Here is a 6,717-nt window from a genome sequence, read left to right as displayed (position 1 = left end):
GAAAGATAGAAAGAAAACCGCTAAATATTTGCCCATTGTATAGCATATTCATTATTTTAGTATAGGTTCTGCTTATGTATTATATAGACTTATATATAATAAAATAACAGCATGCATTTCGGATTGATCATTTATTATATATATGAATATGTCTAGGGATGTAAGGATATGAAAATATCTTATCACGATTATAGTGACCAAAATTATCACGGTTATCAGTATTATCACGGTATTGTTAAAATGTGCTGGAAATGTTCAAAAAGGACTGACACATAAATCATTTCACCAAGTTTTATATTTAAAATCAACAAACAACAAATAAAATTATTTTTTGTTTGCGTAAACACTAAAACAATAACATTATGACGTCCGGATTTTAAATGACAACAGTATAACCTGTATGAAATTTTCAAATAAAGCTTTGAAAAGCTTTCATAAAATGGCAAACCTTACATTTCAGCATTTAAATAAAGAAAAAGGTTAAGTCAAAATTAATAAGTGATCCTGGACCACAAACCAGTCATAAGTGTCAATTTTTCAAAATTTAGGTTTATACATAATCTGAAAGCTGAATAAATAAGCTTTTTATTGATGTATGGTTTGTTGGGACATGGTAATATTTGGCCGAGACACAACTGTGGAAAAAAAAATCAAAATATTGAGAAAATCGCCTTTAAAGTTGTCCAAATTAAGTTCTTGGCAATGCACATTTCTATTAAAAAATTAAGTTTTTACATATTTACGGTAGGAAGTTTACTAAATATCTTTTTAGTATTTTGACTTAATATCTTAATGATTTTTGGCATAAAAGAAAAATCAATACATTTCACCCATACAATGCATGTTTGGCTATTGCTACAAATATACCCTTGCAACTTGATCCAGGGTCACATATGTATTTTATCTGCTCCATAAATAATTGTAGATACCTTATCCGAATTGTTAAAATGTGTAGAATCCACATAAGCTTGTTTTTCATCAACATGTCCAAATTTACAGCAGGGCATGCAAATGTGTAAATGTACGTCTCTGTAAATCCACTCTCTGACACTAGGTGGCGCTTATGGAACAGCAAAAATACAGCTGTTTTCCGTAACCTTCGTGGACAAAACAGCATTGCGATTAAGAACACTATTTTATTAGGTATTACATTGAGTTAATGTAACAAAATTCGAATCAAAACCTTTACATTCATTTAATTAGTTCATGTATTTTTTTGTATAATTCCCTGAGCACGCTTTTAAAACTTCCAAGCTTTCTGCCATGCTTTTACACAAAACGTGCTGTGCATACATGAGGCTGTTAAACTTTGCTTTTATGCTGGATAGTATTTATTTATCATCACTTGTTCAAACCGCGGTAATCGAATACGGTTTTAATGATAATTAAAATAAGAAACGGCAATGCAATAGTAACCGTGGGGAATTTTATCATGATTTATCGTCAAACCGGTTATCGTTTCATATGTATATAGTATATGTATGTATGTATGTATGTATGTGTGTGTGTGTGTGTGTGTGTGTGTGTGTGTGTTATTTTTATTATTAACTACATTAAAAGGCATATATATGACCAGGTTAATATCCAAACAAAAAAGTATGGCCTCTTTCATAATATAGTATTTATACAACAACAAATATGTGGCATGCTAACCTGTAGTCATATGTTTATAATTGTACAGTAATTGCCAACCTCTCTAACATGAACTGTTTTTTTTTAGTATTATTCAAAAAAAAAAAAAATAATAATAATTTTGATGCTTGATCATTTCAATAAGACTGTATTTAAAAGACTCACATGTGGGACCATAAAAAATATAATAAATCAAGTTATGATGTTTTAAAAATATTATATGATTCTAGTTTTCTATCATAATTTTCCATGCAACCATTTTTTAGATTTAAAAGCTCTCTTGTAAGTGGTGATGCTCATGTCGGGTAACTGTTCAGCTCTCCTGCGCTGGCACGAAATGCATGTAGTTCCTTTTGGGTGGTCATTGATAAATCTGATCAATATATCGACTGACACTGATTAATTATGTTTTTTGACCCGGGGTGAGGGGGGCCGCATAGGTCAGAAAGTTTTGGTGCAGAGAAGAATCAACGCAAAGCGAGGAGGAGAAGGTTCGGCGAGCCGCAGTCGACGACCTCCTTAAAACCACAGGTATATTCTGTAATAATAATAATATCATATAAAAGATAGCATTTATGTAATAATATTGTTTAATGTAAACTTGCTTGCGAGATATTGCAACAGATGCAGAATCCACTTCGGTTTGTATGTGAGCACAAATCGATAAGTATTAATGTTTTTATTTTTTATTTATTTTGAATAAAGCTGTATTTTGTTTCATTTTTATTTTTCATAACATTTTAGATCACTATAATTCTTTGATTATACTACAGATTTTCTACTAATTTATCATGCTGTAAAAAGTGCTATTAATTTTAAAGAGTTATTTAAGCTTGCCTTTTAGAATTGTGCAACATCATTTAATCAGGTTAATTAACAAAATTGTTCAATATGATTGGATTTAAATGTACACGAACTAAGTGCATTTTTAGCTCGCATTAAAAACATTTTACAACAATGCTGCTAGTAATATTAAATGTACTACTTGAATCATGGCTCGTTTGTGAAAGTTGGGTCTGCCAGGTACATTATTAATTATTATAATTCTTTGTTGTTTTGTTTAGGGTGTTTTTAAGATCTTGCAACACGTATCTCCAAGAGGCCTGTAGGCCTGCAGAAGTAATGGCCTCACTTTAGAGCTGTCTTAGTCAACGTTACACAAATGAGCTCTGTGTCTTCTCGCTTTAATGTCCCTCTATTGATGAGCACTTCTATCGGAAATAAATTACGCTTCTCGAGCCAGCAGTGAATCGGTTACTGTGCGCGGCGCAGCGGCTCTGGAGCTTCAGTATCGGCTGCCTGACCACCGGCGTGATGGATGTGCGCGGCCGCTCGCCGTTAATTCACCCACCGGCTCGGTGCGCGCTTTAAGACTTTAACAGGACACCGATGTGTGAGTCTTTATGAGTGGGGCTTACTTTATGCACTGCAGTTCTGTATAAATTTATGTGTGTATTAAAATGTATAAAATGTTAAATGCAAACGCACATTTGACTAATCTTTAAATGTATTTGCCAAAACAGAAAGGTGTCTTGATGTGCACGAGTGTGTGAAACTTTACTAGTTTTTGCAGTTATTTAAATGCATTAAAAAAATGGCAAAATGTTCTAATGAAGATTTATTTGATATGACGGCAATTATTATTGCAATCATTCCAATATATAATGTTGAAATCATCAGCATTAATCTGCAACCTGTTTAGGCCGGCTGTGCTCAGTTCCTAGTAGTTTATTAATTAACTTACAGTATGCTTTTTCAGCCTAGCTTTTTTATTTTGTAGAAACATAATGGAAAGCATATTTCGGGTATTCTTTTTGCAGCTGAATTTTACAAATTACTCAATTTATTAATGGTCATTAATACCCAGTTTTGTTTTCTTTAATATTCGTTTCTAAATTTAAAGAGATGCGGCTTCAAATTATGTCGACACAATATTTGCTCATTTTAGCCTATTTGTGTATTTTTAATTTTAATATCTTATTGATTTTTGTTAAATAAGTAAAACGTTTCAGTTAGGCTAACTAAAAAAAAAAAGTTATGTTGGACCCGAATTTCATGCAGTTTTTTTTTTTCTCTATTTGATCTTTGCTTTGCAAATGTTGTTTGATGGGAACTTTTGTCTATTTTTATACGATAAAAGACAGTTTATCCCGGTCATTGATGATATTGATCAGGCCTGAGGTGTGGACATCAGCGGGAGACACACAACCAGAGAAAGTCAAAGAAGGACTTTCACAATCTTTTACAATCGTTATGATTTTTTTTTTTATTTGTTTTGTTTTGTCTTTCACGTGCTATCTCTACTATGAAAAATATTTGATATTTTAGCAATGTTAGCTTGTTAATTTTAGTGGTTTAATTATTGTAAATAATTTTATATATTAATCTAGTAAATTATTAAACATCATTATTATTATTATAATTATTAATACTGAATATATAATTATAAAATAACAATGCTAAATTGTTAGTTTCATTTTTAATAAGAAATAACACATTTTCCAAGAGGGCCTGTCCGATGTCGGTTAAATATGATTAGGCCCTATTTCATTTAAAACATTTTTTAAAGATTTATATTTTAAAAACATGCAAAAAGTTTTTGACATTGAATTAATATATTTTGAGTTTAAACACATAAAATTGTTACATTAAAGCTTTAAAATACTACGGGAAAAGAATATACGGTGAGTTATTGCCTGTTCAAACGCTGATGTTTATCACAAAATTTGATTAATGCCTATTTCAGGTTCTGTTTAATTAATTTACATTTCTTTTCAAATAACCAACGTTTTACTCTCTCTTTTTTTAAAAGTAATATTTCGGACTATATGTTTTTATAAAGTTTTTATTTTTCATGTGCTCTCACTTAACTTTTTCTCCCTGTCAGAACAGGGTCGGAATCGCGTTCAGCAGATGTCCGTGTTTTCAGATCTTCTCTGTGATGTTGAGGAAAGACGGACGATCTGCGCCCTCCTGTATCGATGCGATCGGAAATCAATAGCCTTTAGGTCAATGGAAATACACAGATTTTGGGTCTTACGCAGCAAATTAACCTCTTGAAACACGAAATAAGACGAAACCTGATCGACAAGAGCGCCTGTAAATTCCGCCGTGCCGCCGCGTATCAGACGCGCGCACGGAGTTCGGCTTCTCTCTGAAACACAGAAGATAAAGGACATTTATCACTCTCCTGTAACTCATTAACATTGATGTTTGAACGCTAATCTAAACAGATGCCATCTGTAATTTAGTTTTTCATGAAGAACGGTTTAAAATCGTCCTTGCGTGTAAAACAAATTTGCAAAACAAAAAATATTATCGGATAATCATGGAAAATTAACAGGCATAATTCATTTAGAATAGGCTATTTTATTTATTATTAAATATCTACCTATAAAAACTAGTTATATGTACTGCACGTTCGGAAGACTTATTTGCTCATGTGAAGTTCACATTCTTCATTTAAAAAGATTCCTGAACTTTTTAAAATGAGATAAAATTGCCATCGAAATATTTATAGTACAACTCTCAAATTCTGTAATAAACATTAAAATTAGCAGTTAGTTTTAGAATTAACTAGATAGAATTTGGAAATATTTATTATTATTATTATTGCTATTAATAAAAATCCAGTATCCCATATAAACAATTTTTTTTATTGACAAGATATTATGTTTGTAGGCTGTATAAATTCGTTTTATTTACTTACGCGCGTTCCTTGCGTTTGAGAATTTTATTCTATTTTATGTTAAGCCATGCTTACTTTTTATTTAATATTAAAATGCAGTTTTGTTTTTATTATTTTTTTTTAATTATTTTATACGTATTTTCTGCTTAATGTCTGTGTGGGAAACGGCTGACAGAAAAAAGAAAGGTTTTCATAATGAAAACAGCATCATGTGGCTTCAGGCCTTAAGACGATTGTGCATGTGGATAAATTCATAATTCAAACATGACTGTGGCAGCAATCGATGAGACAAATGCCTTCAACTCTCACAGGCGCTGTTCCTGCAGGGTATATGCATATGACATGCGTCAAAATACTTCATTATAAGTGTATGAGCTTAGAAATGATTTCGCCGCAGAAAGTGTATCGCTGCATTTGAATGAAGATCATATTATATGCATATGAATATAGGCCTTTTATATGCATATAAATATGCGTTTTTTGTTATTGTCACATGTTGCAATGCAAACGCAGCGTACAGTTGTTACACATTTTGAGGTCGTTTTAGATCATGATGCTCTTCAATAGTGTGACATTTGGCGAACAGGTGCTGATAAAGAATGACATCCGATTGATCCGATAGCTTTTCCTCTGCAGATTATGAAATATGTATGCTGATCAATGACTTTTGCCCCGAACGGCACCTAAAGCTGCTCTTTAGCAGTCCAAACATGCTCCTTTTATAATTATTACCAGATCAACTCTAACACATGCAGGAAGCATCTTTTACAAAAAATATATAAATAAATGAAATAATAAAACATCTCAGGCCTTAAATTCATTGGAGCACCGGTTGCTAAGAAACAGACAGAGAGATGGATTGAGAAGGAATAGTCGATCAATTCTACAGAGGGAGAGAGAAAGAGAGGGAGAGAGAAAATGGTCCATTTTGCATTTTTCCCTTTTCGTTCTTTCTCTTTCTTTCTTATTTTTTGCCCAGAGAAATAAAACCAAGCTATATTAAAAATACATGTTTGCATACACATCAATTACTATCCACCTTTTATTTCGCAATTCAAAAGTAAGCTGCGAGAATTCCAATTCATTAACCGCTATAGAAGAATAACAGTGCAGTAAACTGTACAACTATTTGCGCTACAAACTAGTACGCAACCACACTTTTTCATTATGCATCTGTTAATTAAACATTTTTATGCGCGGTGTATTTCAACACACATACACACCATCACAATGTTTTAATTAAAATTTAATTATATATAGGCCTACACAATATCACCCCCAAAAAGTTAAAGAAATGGGCTGCTCATCAGCATCTGAAAGAGCTTGCCAAGTGTTTTTATACACACGAGGAGTTGGTAACAGGAATGTCCAGTGCAGAACAAGGACATGCATAAAAA

Source organism: Labeo rohita, chromosome 2 (genome assembly GCF_022985175.1).
Source record: "Labeo rohita strain BAU-BD-2019 chromosome 2, IGBB_LRoh.1.0, whole genome shotgun sequence".
Taxonomy (NCBI): domain Eukaryota; kingdom Metazoa; phylum Chordata; class Actinopteri; order Cypriniformes; family Cyprinidae; genus Labeo; species Labeo rohita.
This window is presented reverse-complemented; position numbering follows the sequence as displayed.